This window comes from Dromiciops gliroides, chromosome 4, assembly GCF_019393635.1.
Source record: "Dromiciops gliroides isolate mDroGli1 chromosome 4, mDroGli1.pri, whole genome shotgun sequence".
Taxonomy (NCBI): Eukaryota; Metazoa; Chordata; class Mammalia; order Microbiotheria; family Microbiotheriidae; genus Dromiciops; species Dromiciops gliroides.
The window spans coordinates 405,697,539-405,717,247 of NC_057864.1; the positions used below are offsets into that span (position 1 = coordinate 405,697,539).

The 19,709-nt window shown below is 38.5% G+C and overlaps 1 long non-coding RNA gene across 1 annotated transcript in view; it reads right to left on the bottom strand.

The window, feature by feature from the left end:
• The window catches only part of LOC122754329, a 169,837-nt gene extending 151,053 nt beyond the window's left edge, over positions 1–18,784 (bottom strand). The window contains exon 1 of the long non-coding RNA XR_006356352.1: positions 18,710–18,784. This is a non-coding gene — a long non-coding RNA (uncharacterized LOC122754329). The remainder of the gene's footprint in view (positions 1–18,709) is intronic.
• Between the last annotated feature and the right edge of the window lie 925 nt (positions 18,785–19,709).

Sequence of the window (19,709 nt, forward strand, 5' to 3'; positions counted from 1 at the left end):
TGCCACCAGCCTATGCCCTTACCAGTAAGCTTGAAAAGCAGCTGCTTGGCTATAGAGTTTGGTCTGTGAGCTTCCTTTGATACTCCAGACCAACAAGTTCAATGATTATCTTCCAAGTGGTACTCATCTAATGAGTTACAAAAAGGAAAGTCTTCAGTTGGTCAAAAGAAAAAGTCCCCAAATGATAACAAGCTGTTGCTAGGCTCAGTGGGAGCTACCCACCACTTAGAGTACTGAACCTAGGTCTCTGCTACTTCATTTCCTTAGAAGAGGAAATGCTAGTCAGCAAAGTGGCTGGCAGTGATGGGGGGCCAACACTCAGTATATTTTTATTTTATGAATGTTAACAAGCTAGAAGCCTCACACAGTCAAGTATTATGAGCTCAAAAGGCTTTGTGAGAGATTTTCTCTGAGGGCTCATTAATGTGGTCTTTTAATGGAATACTCAATATCTGAATCCTTAACTGGAGCTATAAATAGGGTTGATAAGTACTTGACAGTATGTTGTGCCCACCATTCTAGACAGTTCTGCCCTCCTATTCAATGAGTTCTATTTAGAGGAAAAAAAATGTGTATGTATATGTGTGTATGAACACACTGCTACATGGATATGTGTAGTGGCTGGGGAGAGGAAAGCTTTCATAAATGTATTTCTTAAAATTAAAAAAATACACTGTTAGTGATAGCCTTTTATTTTTAGAAAAATAATGGAGAAGTGAAAGCACACTCTATTTGCCAGTAGACTTGTATCACCACCAACACTTGTGTCCCACTAAGACAATTAATTTGGCCAAATCATATACTTTTACTCAACCATAAAAATTAATGAAGCCTCTTCCCCTCTACCCACCAAAAGAAACACAGGCTAACTAGCCTAATGAAAGCCAAGTAACAGGTCCCCAAACAGAGCCCATAAGTCTTATATCTCCAGTATACAACCTCTATTTGTTTGATTTTTATGGGAATATGTTTGAGGCAGAACTCTGAGGCTCCTCTCACCAGCCCTAGCATTGTTTATGTTCTCAATCTAGTAATTTGTGTAGTTAAAGAATAGAGCAGGACACTAGTATTAGTAAATGTGGACATGGCAGATGTGAATTTGGGGAGCCAATTAGAATTCTGGCAGCTTGTAGACATTGAATAAATACCTTACAAGTGAAGGAATGAACGTTCTCTTTGCTTATCAATAAGGGGAGCTAAGATGTGTGGTGAAATTTTTGACTAAAATGAAATATTATAAATTTTTAAAATTCCATCTCCACAGTGTCAATGGGACACTGATAGCGATATACCTTTTAAAAGAGAAAATCTGGTCAACTCTTTAATATCACCTTATGAACTGATAGTGGAGTTGTCTTTCTATTCTAAGGGTTATACTATCATTGTATTAAGGTAGTCCAATAATTTTCAAATTATCTCTCCTGGATCTATTTTCCAGGTCACTTGTTTTCCCAGTGAGATAGTTCACATTGCCTTCTATGTTTTCCATTCTTTTCATTTTACTTTATTGATTCTTGATTTCTCATAAAGTCTTTTTCTTCTGTTTGTTCAATCCTAATTTTTAAGGAGTTATTTTCTTCAGAGAGCTTTTGTACCTCCTTTTCCATTTGGCCAATTCAACTTTTCAAGGCATTATTTTCTTCATTGGCTTTTTATACCTCTTTTACCATTTGGCCTAGCCTGTTTTTTAAGGTGTTATTTTCTTCACTATTTTTTTGTGTCTCCTTTACCAAGCTGTTGACTTTTTTTTTGATGATTTTCTTGCATCACTCTCATTTCTCTTTCCATTTTTCCTCTACCTCTCTTACTCTATTTTCAAAGTCCTTTTTGAGCCTGTCTATGAACTGAGACCAATTCATATTTTCCTTGGAAACTTTGGATATAGGAGCTTTGACTTTGTTATCTGCTTCTGAGGGTAAATTTTGATTTTCTCTGTTACCATAGAAACTTTCTATGGTCAGGATTTTTTTGTTTTGTTTTGTTTTTGTTTTTGTTTTTGCAGGGCAATGAGGATTAAGTGACTTGCCCAGGGTCACACAGCTAGTTAAGTGTCAAGTGTCTGAGGCTGGATTTGAACTCAGGTCCTCCTGAATCCAAGGCCAGTGCTTTATCTACTGCGCCACCTAGCTGCCCCCCCAGGATTTTTTTTGTTGCTCATTTTCCTAGCCTATTTCTTGATTTTTAACTCTTTGTTAAAGTGAGGCACTACTTTCAGGGTGGAAGATGTACTGTCTGAAGCTTCAGGGGTTTTGTGTAGCTGTTTTCAGAGATACTTCTAGGAATTTAAAAGTTTTTAGTTCTGGGGCAGCTAGGTGGTAAAGGGGATAGAGTCAGGAGTACCTGGGTTCAAATCCAGCCTTAGTCACTTAACACTTACTAGCGGTGTGACCCTGGGCAAGTCACTTAACCCCAATTGCCTCACTAAAAAAAAAATTAAATTAAAAGTTTTTAGTTCTTCTAAGGTGATATGATTTGAGGAAAGCTATGTTTACTACTACCCTGGCCTGTGTTGTGGTCTGCAAGCAACCACAGGCCTACTTTTCTGCCCTGAAACTATGAACAGAGTCCCACACCACTGTGACTGCAAGCTCTGGTATGCTTGTGCTCGTCCCAGACCTGGGACCACTACCAAGACTGTGACCTGGATCCAAGTATGGGCAAAACAAAAGAGTCCTGCCTCAGTTCTAGCAAAGAGACCCCTGTAATCTCCTGGCTAGTTGTTCGACCCCCTTACTGTCTGTGGGCTGAGTTCCAGAAGCAGTTGCCACTGCTACTGATTCAGATGCTCCCAAGGCCTGCTCCTGGCTTGCTGGATCTGGGTCTGTGCTGTACTGCTCTCCAGTCTCACTCTAGTACAATAGATCTTTCCTGCCAACCTTCTAAGTTGTCTTTGAGTAGAAAATGTTTTCACCCTATCCTTTTGTGGGTTCTGCTGCTCCAGGAATTGCCTTATAGCATTATTTGAAGGTATTTGGAGGGGTCTTGGGGAGAGCTCAGGCAAGTCACTGCCTTTCCTATGCTATCTTGGCTCTGCCCCCTATTCATTGTGTTAAACAAGGCCCTAGTCCTTGAACAAATCCATCCAAGCTACCTACTCACATTCCATGTTTGTTCTTTACCTAATGCCTCCCTTTTGTTTATTCACTGCTAAGAAACAGTGAAATATATTTCTCACTTTGTGCAAGGTGAAATGTAGGATGGAGAAGAAAGATGGACCTAGTCACATAATAAAAATGAGGAATAATCAATGGACAGTCCATGAATTCCTCTGGTAGCCACAAAACATCCAGAGAATGAGAGGAAAACTCCAGCACTTCGCGTGGACTCCATGTAGTAGATTTATGGGAGAGTGTATGTGAATCTCACAAGATGGACAGTCAGGAATGGGTACAAACAGCATCTTAGGAAGGAAATACCCACATTAATGAGATTACAGTTCCATCATGACATCGAAGAGTCTGGGTTCCAAAAATACCACCTATCTCAGTGCCTTCCAAGAGGGTTGTCTTATGATGAACTTGTAAAAGGATCACATTCTCTAATAGATCAGTAGAGAGCATTATCCCCAAACAATACCATATTTACCACAGCAGAGACCTGGTAACTGATATTTTACATTGGTCAGCCAACAACTTTGAGCTGCCTGCTGTTTACATTTGGGGAATTGAGGGGTGGAGTTATGAAAAGGATACAGATGGTGGCGGGGGAGGACAGCTAGGTGGCACAGTGGATAAAGCACCGGCCCAGGATTCAGGAGGACCTGAGTTCAAATCTGACCTCAGACACTTGACACTAGCTGTGTGACTCTCGGCAAGTCACTTAACCCTCATTACTAAGAAAGAAAGAAAGAAAGAAAGAAAGAAAGAAAGAAAGAAAGAAAGAAAGAAAGAAAGAAAGAAAGAAAGAAAGAAAGAAAGAAAGAAAGAAAGAAAGAAAGAAAGAAGGAAAGAAAAGGATACAGATGATCAGACTCAGGGAAGTGGTGGGGGTTTGAAGCATATGCCAGATGCAATGAATCTTTTCCAAGATAAATAGCCATGTCAGTGGCATTCCAGAGCTTCAGTACGTTCCTTTCAAATCACTTTTAAAGGGACCCTTCTCAAAATGCTTGGGAGAGCATTTCTGTAGAGGGCTCCAAGAAGAGTCAACTTTCTCCAAGGACTTCTTAAAGAAAGTATTCAGAAGACCATATTTTGGGCCCAGAGTTTGAGCAGCTGAGAAATTAAGGATTTAATAATGCATTCAAGGTTGGGGAGGGTTGGAAACATTTAAAACAAAACAAAACAAAAAAACCATTTAAAAGCATCCTGCTAAAATTCTGCAGAGGAAAGTTGTATACAAACAAAATGTTTGAAACAGAGGGGAAAACCTTCACTTAATATTTTTTCACCTGCTGGTTTTGTCAAAAAGATGTTTTACTGGTGACTTTGAAACATCCCAATGGCACAACAATGGTTTTGGGTTTGCTTTTGTTTTGTTTCTGACAGAGGCAGCAGTATTCTGTCTTGCTCTCCTGAATGATGACTTAGTTCAATTAAACAAACATTTATTAAACACCTAAACTGTGCTGGGAGACCCAAAGATGAACCAATAATAATTCTATTCCTTGCCCTAGAATACTCATACAAATAATAGGATGCTTCTTCCCTGAGTCCCAGTTGAATATTTCCTCTGGCATTTGTTCTAGCATTTATTCATCCTCCCATAATAGCAGGAAGAGATCAAATAAAAAGGACTTTTCATTCAATTAACCATTATAAGGTGCCTACTATGTGAACGGTGACATACTAGAGGATGTTGGGAACACAGAATACATACTCATTAACTATTTATCAAGCATCCGTGCTGTGTAGAACACTGTGCTAGGGGCTAGGAAGCAAAAAAGGCTTGGGTCAATTTCCATATAGAATTTACCATTTTCCCCTTCTTTATAACCTGAGTCAATTGCCAAGTCTCATAGATTTTACCTTCACAATATCTCTATCCCAGCTGAAAGTGTTTTCTCCATTGCCCCTTTCACATTCTACCTGGTGGCACAGTGACTAAAGCACAGAACATGGAGTCAGGAAGACCTGAGTTTGAATCTTGCCTCATGTGCTCCTTAACTGAATGCCCCTGGACAAGTCAATTAATCTCTCTCTGTGTCTCAATTCTTCATTTGTCAAATGGATATTATAATAGCACCTAGGTAATTGAGAGGATCAAATGAATTAACATATGAAAAGTACTTTCCCAACCTTAAAATGCTATGTAAATGTTAGTTATTATTATTATTATAATATTTGAGTGTGTATAGGTTATACTATCTCCAGAATAATGTGATAAAATAATGGGATTTGGCAGATGCCCAGCCGTCTCACCTGAGGATTGGTTTAGAATTGTTTGAATTGGGTGAGACTGAGAAACTGACTGAGTACCTACTTGAGGGCGTTTGGATGGAGACCACACCTGGCTGGCCCTGAGTGACACTCAGAAGTGGTGTACTACTGACATCAGCAAGAGACCACTCTCAACCAATCAACTTGAAGGACCTCCCCTTTCAGGGAGGGAGAGAGGAACTAGGAAGTGGAGGCTCTCGGGCTGAAGCGGCCTCTTTTTGTGGAGGAACTGGTGTGGTGGCAGATGGGAGAAAAAGGAGGGTCCCCCGGGTCATCTAGGACTTTCGGCATGTTGAGGGATTTTACATGGGCTCCTAGGAAAGGAAGTTTGTTTTTTTTTCCCTCTGGCTATACAAAATAGATCCAAGCTAGGATTTTCCATGCTATAAGGAATCTGTTCTCAATCTCTCTCTCTCTCTTCACTAACTTATAATATATTTTAATAAATCCTTAAAAGCCTAAACTCTTGCTGAATTTATCAGTGATTTTAGCCAGCTTCACCCCCAAAACTGGGGCGGGGCAGATTAGAACCCACAATTTAGATTTTAAACAACATAATATATAAGGTCTATAAGGGAAGAAACTGAATAAATTTTATATTTCTATCCCTAATGAATAGTATGGCACATAGTACATAAAGTAATAGGGTGTATGGGATGTTCAGAGAGGACTAGAACCTCTGGTGTTAGGTCTTGATGAGCCCTTTTCTAGGCTGCTTATAGATCTCTAGTGTCCACCTTCACTCAGCTCCCACCTGTGGCTCCAAGAAAATGTAACATGTATAGCTGGTATACCCTGGTGAAACTGTCTCAGCCAATGGAGTAAACCAGGTTGAGGGTAACCAACAGGCTACAACCATGTCAGTGAGTTAGGGGGATGTCTACCCCAAGCATGCAAAGACTTCCACAGTGAAAGGGGTGGATGAGAATAATTTGTTCCAACAGACCATGAAGGTGGCTGAAGCAGGCATTGTAGAGTGTTTAGAGCTCAGTCAGACATGGAAGAGGCCAAGGTCATCCACCCCACCTGGAGCCATCACCAGTTGTTTTAACTTTTGTCCTGCCACTGGACTTCAGTGACTCAGAAATAGAGAGTAAGGCTGATGACTTTGTACAACTCTGACTCACTTAAATCCAATACATGAGCTAGTCAAGACATCACCTATGATATCAGTGATCTTCTTCAAAAACACAGGACCAGGACCACCACCACCACCAGCAACAACATGGAGGAGTAGAAAGAGAGCTGGACTCCAAGTCTGAGACTATAGATTCAAATTCCATTACTGCTACTCACTGTGTCACGCTGAATATGTCATCTTCCCTCTCTAGATGTAAGTTATTTCAACTATAAAATGAAAAGATTGGATTCACTAGATCATTAAAAAAAATCTCTTTCTAGCTCCAAATTCTATTATTTATATAGGAGATACTAAAAAATGTTAAATAAAAGTGAAATGTATTAGAGGAGCTCATTATTTCAAGAAACTGTACAGTTAATCCATTGTTTAAAAACAAAATCTTTTTGTAAGGTCAGTGATTAGACACCTAATTAACCTGTTTGCCATGCTTGAATAATTGAATATATCAAGGTTGTCCAAAAAATGAGACACAGTTCCACATGCATAAAATTTACCAAGGCCCAGTCAATAGCTCATTTATTATGAGCATTTTGTGATAGAATGGAATTCCAAGACAAAACAAGGATTTGGATAATTATTAGGCATTGGTCATCAGGAAATTTAACCAGCACCACCCTTATAAGAAGCTCAGAGCTATGTGGAATACAAGCAGGCATTAACGATAAGATGTCTATCACTCAGAGTCATTGCAGTGCTCTTTACATGTAGAACATCAAATGATACTAGAATCTTCATTAATGCCAACAGTGACAAGGTTGGTACTGGGCGAAGCCTGTGTATTGAATTGCACAGCTGACTGCATTCATTTATCTGGGAGAGCATGCATGTCTCATCTCTCTTATTTCACTTTAGACAAGGATATGGGAAATGAGAGGCTATGACAACCTAGTACTTCCATATAATAATTATTGTGCAGATTTCTTTCTGAGAAATTGCTACTCAGCTTAAATGAAAGCTGAGTGGAACACTTAAAATCACTACTTTCTGTTTCTATCAGACCAACAGGGATCGAATTTTACAATAACGGAGATCTTTGGTAAAAATCCAAGGAGGCCAAAGTTTCTAATTATGGCTACACACAAAACATATTCCAACATCAATGGATATGTCATGTCCATCCATGGGAATATTCCCTCCAAGGATAAAGATTACATGCCTTCTTATTCTATGAAATTTTTGTTTCTATGCCTTCTTGTAAGTCCTTCACCAGTTGCCCTTCATCATGTTAGAGGCTTTCCTTTGGATGTCTTGATATCATGTGAATGCTGGAACATCACAGGTGGCTTCTCAAATAAAATTCTTTATTAGTAAAATATTGCAGCCTACTGAAATCCACCATGATCCTTTCCATTGCTCTTTGGGTGACTGTGATTTAAACTCTAAGAGACTGTGATATCTCATGACTTAGAGCCCACACAACATCACCCAAAGAATCTTGATCTTAAGAAGACTTGAGGTCATTAAAATAAGTGCATGATTTCCCCAAAACAATCTATCACACTCTCTTTTTTCTATTAAATTCTAAGCCCAACTCATTGTCCATCCATGGTAAAAAGCCAAGATTGAGAGATGAGAGATGGGAGATGATGGGAGATGGAGATAGAGAGATAGAGATGATACATATGTATGTATGTATGTATGTATGTATGTATGTATGTATATATGCATGTATGAAAGATTCATTCTAGGGATTGTGCATCTCACTGCATATTATGGTTTGGACAATAGATATTGTTCATTTTATTGTATCAATGCCCAAAATAGTTCTTCTAAATGAGATCCATAATTACTCTAAAGAGTTCATCCAATCTAAGTAGGAAAAACTTATTCAATTTAATTTATCATACATTCATTAAGCTCCTCCTGTATTCCAGATACTATGCTAGGTGCTAGGAATACAAAGACAAAAGTGAGACAGTTCCTACTTTACTTTTTTTTTTTTTACTTCTTTTTCTTTACTTGTTTTCCCATTGTAGAGTATAAGTTCCTGGAGGCCAAGGACTGGCTTATTTTCTGTTGCTGTTGCACCTTAATGCCTTATTTTATGTTAACAATTAGTTTTAACACTTCATCTCTGCTCCATCTTTCAAGGAATCTTGTGGGATTTTGATATATGCATATTACACATTTTTTTTTTTTAGAGGAGAGTCTTGAAAACTGACAAATGAGGTGACTTCTTCATGACTTTATTGGACTGACAATGAAGCATGTCTCTTGCCTTTTGGCAGGAAAGTGGTAGGTTATAGTTGCAGGATGAAGGATATATTTTCAGATGTGTTGATAGCCAATGTGTTTATTTGTTTTGCTTGACTATACTTATTATATTGGAGGGGTTATTGAAGGGGTTAAGTGGAGAGTCAGAAGGAGATATCAGGAAGAGACAATGATGCAAAAAAGAGCATTAATAAAAAAACTTTAAAAGGAAAACTTTTTCTACTGAATCACATGGCATTTTGAAAATAGTAAATAATAAACAAAATGCATTCTTGTATTATCTGCACTTTTTAGTCAATTGAGTGACTGTAAAGATGCATTTGGTTATAAAACAAATATTGTTTTAAGAGCCTACTTATATCCTTCTTAGACCTTCAAAACATTGTCCAGAATGCCTCAGGAAATTATGCTTATAAAGATTTTATAGAGATGAAGAAATAGGCATTTGTGAAGACAACTATTGATAATTTCTTGATTACCTTTTTTTAGCAACAAAAAATCACTGTCATTGTTTAATATGGCAATGATTCTTAATTATTAAGTGAAGTAACCATCCTCTGCTTGTAAAATACTGAAATTCTGAAAGAAACAATAATAGAATTTGATACCTGTTACTACACTTATGAGCTTGAAATATGGATGAAGTTATGTCAGCTAGCATACTAGGAGAGAGTTTGTCACTTTTTAGTGCCAGGTACATCAAATTCATTAGCTCTGAAAATAATCTAAAAAAACAAAAATAAAAACCTGGCACCCTCTGCTTTCAGTTGATGACATTCAGGATCGATAGGAACTTGATGAAAGCCAAACATTAGGAGTTTGGTCCATTTTTTTCTCTATGATTCCTGGAAGGTGATCCATCCTGTATAATAAAAACACATACCAGAAAGCATCTCCATTTTTGAAGCACGATTAAGCAGTTAAAAAAAAAAACGTCTAGGCAAGGGCTGTCAAAATAAATATAAGAGAAAGAAAGAGGAGTCCACTTGGCTAGATTCATTTCCCTATTTTGATACTTGAGATGCAGAATTTCATTTCCCCAAATCAGATATGGAAGCTACCAACTCAATCATTTCTCAGGAGCAGCTGTGGAACAGAACCCTTAAGTTTGGGTCCAAGTATACCCAAAACACTGGTGACTGTTAATTATCTCAGTAAAGATAAGGGTTTTTTCCTTGTGAAGATGAAGGGCCCATGAATAGGCCTCCTTATGAATAAAAAAGCAAATATACTTATTTGGGCAGAAAAGCACATCTGTGTGTATAATTATTATGTGTGTGCTCTCAGTATGTATAAAGAGCATATGTAGACATTTTTATTATATGTACAACATTGCCCGTCAGCTAGCTATACTATAAACTTCCAGAGGAAGTGAATCTAGTTTTGCTGATTACATCATTTCCACTATATCCCAATTTCTTTATCTGAGCACCCAGACATCCACTGGTGTCTGGTTTAGATAGAAAGGAAGGAGGTGGCTCCAGATAGTCTGTTCTCTTAAGCACCTCAACGTTACCACGGGCTCACTAGGTCACCTCCCCCTCAGCCCACTTGGAAAAGCTTTCACTGGAACTTAAAGAGTTCTGAGGCTTCAGTTGGTTGGTGAGTGGTGTCCTTCTTCTCAATGAAAGATGAGCCCAGGTTGACAGGATCTCCAGAGATAAGGCAGGTTCATTAGTTATGGGCAAAGAGATTTGAATAATGGCAAGAGTATAGGTTTCCTGTCCTCATGCAGTGAAAATTAGTTGCCCAAAAAAGTCAGCAAAATATGTATTATTGATGGTGTTTGCCATACTGGAGATTAAAAAGTATTATCTGGAACAAAAGATAATGATAAATGGCTTCTATTAAATCAATAGATTAGTTCGAAGTCAAGTCAAGGACTCCAGGGGGTCTCTCAAAGAAGGCTTCTGGCAAAGTGACTCCAAAGGTCAACTCAATGGAAACTAGAGCTCAAGGACTTTGAGACTGTTAATGAACAAAAGAACAATTAGACATATCCTTTTCTTTTCTATTCCCCTATCGAAATGCATGATAGAAACAGGCTTTGGGGCTTCAGGAGGATCTGAATTCAAATCCAGCCTCAGACACTTGACACTAGCTGTGTGGCCCTGGTCAAGTCACTTAACCCTCATTGCCCTGCCCCCCCCCCAAAAAAAGGAAACAGGCTTTAGCTTAACTTTTCAGTACTCTAGGAATAAGGACACTCACTTTATCCCTTTATCCCTGACTACAGACAGGTCCAGGTCTCCCCCATACAAAACAACAACAACAAATAAACACCACAACACAATCAAAAACAAACAAACAAAAAAAATCACTCATCTCTAACATGGTAAGTTATGTATACTCACCATCCCCTCAAGCTATCTCTTCTCCTTTTCATAACCAAACTCACAATTATCTACACTTATTGCCTCAGTTTACTCACCTCCTACTCACTTCTCAACTCTTAGCAATCTGGTTTCCGACTCTGCCACTTAAAGGTAACAGATACTCTGATCTGAAAATAGAATGACTTTTTCTCAGTTTTTACCTTTCTGGTTTCTCTGAAGCACCTTACACTTGACCACCCTCCTCCTCTTGTATATTTTCCCCTCCTGCTCAGCTTCTGTGACCTTGCCCTGTCTTGTTTCTCATCCTTCCTGTCGGGGCACTCCTCATCATTAATCTCCTGCCCACTAAACTTCGGTATCCCGACCCCCTTGTCCCCCTCCCAGTCTTCTTTCTTCTTTACATTTTCTTTCTGGGAAATCTTTTCAGCTCTCATGTATTCAAACAGCAAGCATTTATTAAGCACCTACTATATACAAGGCCTTGTGCTAAATCCTGGGAATACCAAGAAAAAGAAAATCAGTTCCTACCCTTAGGATTTATAGATAGCACAAGGAACTATCTTACACACAGTTGCCAAAGTAATTTTCTAAAGGTTCCAAATGGAACCCTTTGCTCAAGAATTTTTTGTGGTTCCTTATGTCCTGAAAGAAAAAATACAAATTCTTCAGCCTAGTATTTAATGCCCTTTACAATTAGGCTTCTCCTTATATTTTTAGACTTATTTCATATTATTGCCCTTTCCCAAACTTACATATTTTTGTTGGGGACATGGTCATTTTTTCAGTCTACCAGGTTTAGGACTTTGGTGTTATCCTCAACTCCAAGCTTTCCCTCAGTCCCCATATCCAATGTATTGCCAAATCTTGCCATTTCTGCTTCATGCATCCCAACCTTTCTCCCTATCCAAACAGTCACCACCTTAGTCAAAGTACCCACCACCTGTCACCTGGGCTACCTCAATTGCCTCTTAATTGATCTCCATCCCTTGAGTCTCTCCCCATTCCAATCCATCCTCCATCCATCCTAACATGTTTGTCCTTAGGCACTGACCTTGTAACTAACTCCCTTACTCAACAAACTTCAATGTCTCATTATTAACTCTTGGATAAAATATCAACACCTCTGTTTAGCTGTTAAAAACTTTAAACACCAAACCAACCTACCTTTCCAGACTTATTACATATTACTCCTCTTTTCACACTCTATGGTCAAGCCAAACCAGCCTTCTTACTGTTCCTCACCTGTGACATGACCTATTCCATCTCTGTGCCTCTTGCACCGACCATCCCCCATACCTGCAATACCCTTCCTCAATCCTAAATCTTAGAATTCCTTACTTCTTTTATGATCAGGTCAAGTGCCACCTTCTTCAAGAAATTTTTCTTGATCTCCCCAACTGTTAGTATCCTGCCCAAAGAACCTTACATTTATATTGCATACATTCTATACATTCTAGTATTTTAGAAGTTGTCTCGCTTGGTAGAATAGAAACTCTTTGCAGGGAAGAATTGTGTCCCTTTTGCATTTGTATCCCTGGAACCTAACAGTGCCAGGAACATAGTGGGTAGTTAATAAAGGCTTGTTGATTGATTGATGTCTTCAATGTTCCAGTAAAATGGAACCACTAGTGATTCTTTGAACTTGATTAGTCATCTTCTATTTCTGTCCCCTTATGCCTAAAATATACTCTTTCCTTTCTCTCTAATATTTAGTTTTCTTCAGGCCAAGTCAGGTTCTGTCCCTGATGTGAAGCATCATAGTGTTCTTCCTCTCTTCTCAAATTAACTTGTATTTAGTTATTTGTGTATGTGTGCATAGGATCATAGATTGAGAGCTGAACTCTATCGGTACAAAGAACTGCGTACAAAATATATACCCATCAATTGTTAAAGATCTAAAAAAAAAATGATGACAGATAAATGTAATGAAATATTACTGCACCGTGAGTATCGGTGAATATGAAGAATACAGAAAGGCATAGGAAGACTTACATTTATACAAATGGAATTTATACAAATGGAAATAGGCAGAACCAGGAAAAAATACTCACAATGATACAAAAGAAAAGAATGTCAACAACAAAAATTGAAGCTGATCACTGTAATTATAACAACTGAGATTGGTCCAAAGAAGAGAGATCAGAATGTACTTCCCGCCTTCCAGTGCAGAGGTACACACTATGTACCTATGTATGCAAATACTGTTAGACTTGATACAATTATTTTGTCAGACTGCTTTTTTCCCCTTTTATTTCTATTTTTGGTTATAAGTAGGAGTGGAAACGAGTATATATCGGAAATAAAGGTGATGTAAAGCAATAAAAATTTTTAAATGATGACCAAAAAACCATTTTATTAATTGTTTACTCTGTGCTAATTGTGAAGGATAGAAATACAAAAATAAGATAGCCTCCACTTTCAAGGAGCTTATATTCTAATGAGGGAGAAAGCACAAGTAGGACAATGCATTTTGTTGTTTTGTCCTTCCTTCTTGGAAAAGGACCATGACATCAGGAGGTGATGTCATGACTTGCAGTGAATTAGATTTAAGTGAGGTGCAAAGTCACCAGCCTCACTCTGTCTTCCAGAGCCATCTAGATCCAGTGGCAATATATACATCAAGATGACTGGAGATGGCCCCGGATGTTTGAGGCAATTGGGGTTATGTGACTTGCCCAGGGTCACAAAGCTAGTAAGTATCAAGTGTCTGAGGCTGGATTTGAACCCAGGTCCTCTTGACTCCAGAGCCAATGCAACCTAGCTGCAGGACAGTATATCTACAGGGAAGATGGAAAGGCCCAGTGATCTAGGGTAGGGGTGGGTGAGCAGTGACAGACCAGATAGCAAGCCATAGGTTCTCAGAGAAAGGAGAGAACTGGGCACATGGTAAGTGCTGGAAGTTTAGAGGTTAGTCATTATAAAATCTATCCTTTTACCATGACAGAAACTGCAGAAGGCCCAAACCAATGCCTCCCCATTTAAGCTGAACCCATAACTGAGACACTCTTTCAGAGGCTTCATTCAACGACTGTTTCTCTCTGGGCAATAGCAATAGTTTTGACAATAAATGTTTGCTGGAGTCTCAGCACCTAAATCTCATAATCCTTGCAACCCACTTACAAAAGTCTCCAGACACAAAGAGGTAGAGAAGGCAAGGCATGAATACTTTACCCCCCAGACCTTTGGTCAATTACTCCTACTCCCAAGCCAAGAGTGTGACTACTAATAATAAAAACTATGGTAGCTATTATATTTATATAGTGCTTTAAGCTTTTGCAAAATACTTTACAAATATTATCACATTTTGTCCTCACAACAACCCTGTGAGATAGTTGCTGTTATTATTCCCATTTTATAGATGAGAAAACTGAGTAAAATTAAATGACTTTCCCAAGGTGACCCTATTCAGATAGAAAGCATGTTCCCCTCTGGAGACCAGAAGATTCTTAAATTGTGATATGGCTTTAGTAAATACAAGCTAGGTTCAGGAAAGTTGAAAGCTTTTCCAATATAGTAACAGAAATCATGGATAAAAGAGAACATTGTAGATATTACATCTTATACTTCAGTAAAGCCTCTCATAACGTGTCTTATGAATCTTTATTTGCACAGTTAGTTCAAATTGGCTTGGATAAGTCACAGGTTTGTGGATAAGCTACTCTGGATCACTCGTTGGGTAAGACAGTTATGTGGACTGCTTAACAAGCTGACAGAGCAGGAACCAAAGATGATAATGTGTGGAAACATTTCCTGTCAGGGGAAATTTCTATCAGAGTGTCATAGGGGTTAGTATTGGGTTCAGGTAGCTTTATTAAAAATATCAAATGTTACCAGGCTACACAGACTTTTTTTTTGTCATTTCACTAACCACCTTGGAGGTATTACTCTCATAGTAAAATGAACAAAGTCAGAATTTTTTTTCATCAGCAGCATTAGTTGAGCTTACACTGTGTTGAGTCCCATACCCTAAGTTCTAAAGAGCAGCTGTAAATGATATAATGTCTGACTTCAAAAGCTTATAGTTTAATAGAGGAAGATAGGACAAATATATTTTTTTCAGAATTTCTCTGATTATTAATGAATGTGAACATTTTCCAGGCCATTATTGATTATGTTTATTTCTTATATTGAAAACTGCATCCTTTGCAATGGCAAATTATCTATTAAGGGATTTTAAATAATAAGTTGTCTATATTATTATTTTCTATTAAGGAATAACTCTTAATCTTATAGATTTGCTTCACAATGTTTCTCTTATCTGTCTTGTTCATTATTATTGCTCTTACCCAAGTGTAGAAACTCATTCTCACCTAGACTAACAATAATTGTAAGAGCTTTCTACTAGTTTTCCCCCACCTCCAGCTCCCTCCCACTTCTACTCTACCCTATACATACAGAGTTATCTTCTTTCAGCTAATCAGGGCACTCCCTTGCAAAGAACCTTTCTGTGGTTCCCCAAAGCCTAGAGAATAAAAGAAAATTCTTCAGTATCAAATGCAAATCTTTCCATGCTATAACCGTATCCTAAATTTCTAGCCTTGTCTTCTATTATTCCCCTTTACAAAGGCAATCATGTTCCACCCCCACCCCCACCCCCACCCTCCAAACAATCTATTTTTAAATCTTATCCATTCCTCAAGGTCCAAATAAAATGCCATCTCCTTCCCTGGTCCTTCTTAAATAATTTTTCCTTCCTCTTTGCTTCCATAATATTTTGTGTCTCTCTTCAACACCTTATCTCTTTCTACTTTGTATTCTGATGCTTCAAGGATCTGTGATGTCATCAACATTCGGATGGCATTATCTTCCACTAATATAGATCACAGCCTCTTTAAATATTTGGTACATAAATAGGTTTCAAGATTTGATGTACACAAAAATTTCATTACCTGTGGTCAACCTAGTTGTGGGGAAAATGACTGCTGCTCAATAATTCTTTGGAACTCAGTGGCAGTGATATGTCAAAGGCTCATTTATTGTCATTCTCTCGAGAATGGGCAACCCAATGTGCAATGAGCTGGTGGGTGCAAAGAATGGAGGCTCGAAGGCCCCGTTTTATCCACTAGTCCCTAGTGTGAATGGACCCTCCCCCTTTTCATCACTAATCAATTACTCAAGGGTTACAATTTACACGCAAAAACTAGCTAATCAGAACGCAGTGTTCCCAATCCTAATTTCCATAATTATTTACCTAATTGAGACCAGCTCAGGGCTCCTAGAACCATGTGATTTTGTTTGCTGGAGGGGGAGGAGGGGATCTGAAACCTTTGTCCTAAAACAGGTCTGGAGGAGTGTAATTTGAATGGTGACTATTATGTTCTTATTGAGAGGAGACCATTCCCCATTTCCTCACACTGGTGAAGTGATTCTAAATTTACTAATTGGCCTACAAGCAACAGAAATAGATGGTGGCTGGGACCATACTTAAAATCTTTCCAGATTAGCAGGAAGGACCTACTAGAATTTGTACTCCGCGTTGAAGAAACAGGTCTCAACTCTAGACCAAAGTATGGCTGAAATCAAATTTTGGCAGACTTTAGTTCATTATTATGTTATTTGTGTGCTTACTTTATCTATAAGATTGTAAACTCCTTGAGGGCAAGAACTGTCTTTGTATCCTGCCTACATTTGTATACAGTAGCTACTAGATAAATGTTGAATAGAAGGAAATCACCCTTTGCTGGCCTGGCAGCATAGTGCTTCTTCTTCCCTGTCCCTCAGTTTCCATAGGATAGATAGTCTTTGGTGCAGAAAGGAGCCATATTTCTCTCAATCTTCCATGCAGGAGAAATCATGGGGAGGTAAGAATGAAAGAAAATTAAGTGAATAAAAGTGGGAGAGAGCTTAATTCCCCACTCTAGGGACAAGAGAGGCTAGGAAGAAAGGGCCCTGCTGTGTTGGCTGAGAAGAGAAAAAATGAAAATAAATCTGCCATCACGTGGCTTTTGCTCCTCTCGTCTTCCCCACCTCATATGACCTCACTCCTCACTTCGACCCCATCTGAAAAGTAGTGCTCAAAAGTCAGCATCTGCTGCTGTCAGTCATTAGCTACACACCTTCTACCCTACCCTGAATAAACCCCAAAGGTATTATTACAGAGAAGCTTCAAGTTTCCATTTGTTTTCCCTTCACCTCACAGCCTACAACCAAAGAAAATCCCTAAGGTGATAAGGTAAGTGCCATCTTGAAGTTGAGGCAAGTGCCAAGTATTTAGCTGATTAAAAAAACAAGCAGTATATATCTAAAACATAGATGCAAAAGAAGGCATGATGACATATTCAGGGTTTTGTCATTTTGCAATTATTAGAGATTACCAAAAGGATGGATGCCTATCCTAAGAGTGAATTACATTTTTAAAAATATAGTTTTGGGGGCAGCTAGGTGGCGCAGTGGCTAAAGCACCAGCCCTGGATTCAGGAGTACCTGAGTTCAAATCCGGCCTCAGACACTTGACACTTACTAGCTGGGTGACCCTGGGCAAGTCACTTAACCCTCATTACCCAGCCAATATATATATTTCCATTATATATTAATAATAACTACTTTGTGGCCTACTGGTAAAGGTGCTGGATTTGGAAACAGGGGGCACCTGGGTTCAAATCCCAGGTCTGATATTTCTCATTTATATGATCTTGGACAAGTTACTTAATTTCTCATCTTTAAAACGAAGGGGGAAGGGTTGAACTAGATGACCTCTGAGGTCTTTCTTCCTGCTCTAAATCTCTAATTCTATGTTGCACCTTTAGTAAGAGACTTGCCATATCTATTTCCCATTTAATCCTTCATACCAATTTGTAGGAAAAGAAACAGAGCCAACAACAGAGAAGTACTAATATCACTGTATTGACTTCTAAGAACTAGTAGCCCTTTGGAGAGTAAGGAAAAAAATCCTTCTTTGTGTCTAAAATCTGCTGGGTGTTAATTTGACATGGCAATGAGATGAAAGTTAGGCTCATGCTAGCTTCCACATCAGAGGATTGGAATGCAGGCTACTTAGCATAGGAGTCAAACAATTCACTGGCAATAGATTGCTTTCCACTTGTAGATCTGCTAAATAAATAGAAAACTAATTAACAGTGTGGTATGGCAGATGTAGCAGGTTTGAATTTCATTAGAGCCCTAGCTAAGAACTGAAGGCATCACGAAGTTATTTTATGTCCCACTGTCTGATGAATCTTTCATGTTCTCTTTTCTGGGGGACCGAACCACCACTACCCCTGCTTCTCTTTAAGCATTTCTGGTTTCTCTATTATACTTTCACTTTGATTAAAAGGAAAGGAAAGAAGAGAGAAAGAAAAATGTTAAGTTCCTGAAATTAGTCCAAGATAAAGAATTCCTCTCATTTTCCTGTCAAATTATTTTGGTTCTGGAACAGCAGGGCAATATTTCTCTTTTGTTGCCTTTATGGATTTCTGTTAAACTATTTAAAGCTTTATTAAATACCTGTATTTTGCAAGGCTATTTGAAGGTCTCTTTATTTCCCCCACCACCTTTGAAAAAAATAACTATAGGTTATAACTAATTCACAACAGCAGGAAAAAATGGAAGTTCATAGAAAGAAAACTCTATGTCCAGAGTTTTTAAAACTGTCAACATATTTGTTTTGTAACAACCTTTAAAAATATTTTTAAAATGCTTACCTCCAATTCCTTGTTTCTGAGTTGCATAATCCAAATTCTGCAGCATTACTTCACAATACAAGTAGTGTTTGGCCTAATTGAAAGAAAATAAAATAATTAGGTTACTTAGGAAGTAGGGGTCATATGATTTTACTTTGTGTGGGTAATGAATGACACCAAGTTACTGTTTAACAGGACGCTTTTACAGGACAGCTGGTGGCAGAACCTGTTGGAAATTCCTTAGCCAACACCTGACTGAAAACCAAGTCAATCCAGCCTGCTACTGGTGCCTAGACCAAAGTCCCCCTTTTTGAGCAAAACAGATCACAGTTTGGAAAAAAATACTGAGTAATGGGTGAAGGAGCTGTCCCTACCATTTAAAAAAAAAAATGGTTTGCTGTGTGTGGATGCTTGCTGACTTAGTAAGTGGAAAGGGAGTATACTTCCCAAAAGTGTATTCCCCAAGTGTAGAAGAAATACCAGTGGCCCTTTCCTATCTTGCATATTTGGACCTTTGAACTTCTGCATATTTTGTCACACTTGACATAACTGTGTTCCAGATGAAAGAAAGAACCTAGTCTTTCAAGTGGCCATTATGAAGCTAAGTGCATAAATATGCATGAGAGGTCATTATTATCACAGGATGATGCTTAAAAGGTTGGAGTGTCTCTTACTAAGATTTTTCTTCTTGCAGTTTCACATCACCATGTCTATTTGTGCTTTGGAGGTTTTCCAGAGGATGGCCTGGGGGGTTCTTGTGCAGGATTCAAAAACAGGAATGATCTTTGAAGGTTAGTCTTTCCTTAAATCAATGCAAGACCACAGCAAGTGATGGGATTTTAGAGTCAATTTAGAAGGAATCATTTTGCACAGAAATGAGGCCCAGAGAGGTTAAGTAATTTATCCAAGTTCACACAGATAATGGCAGAGTTATAACTAAGACTCTAAGTCCAGGGCTCATTTAATATAACATAGTACTTCCTATCATAGGCCAAGATAGGCCAAGGTGGAAGTCAGACTA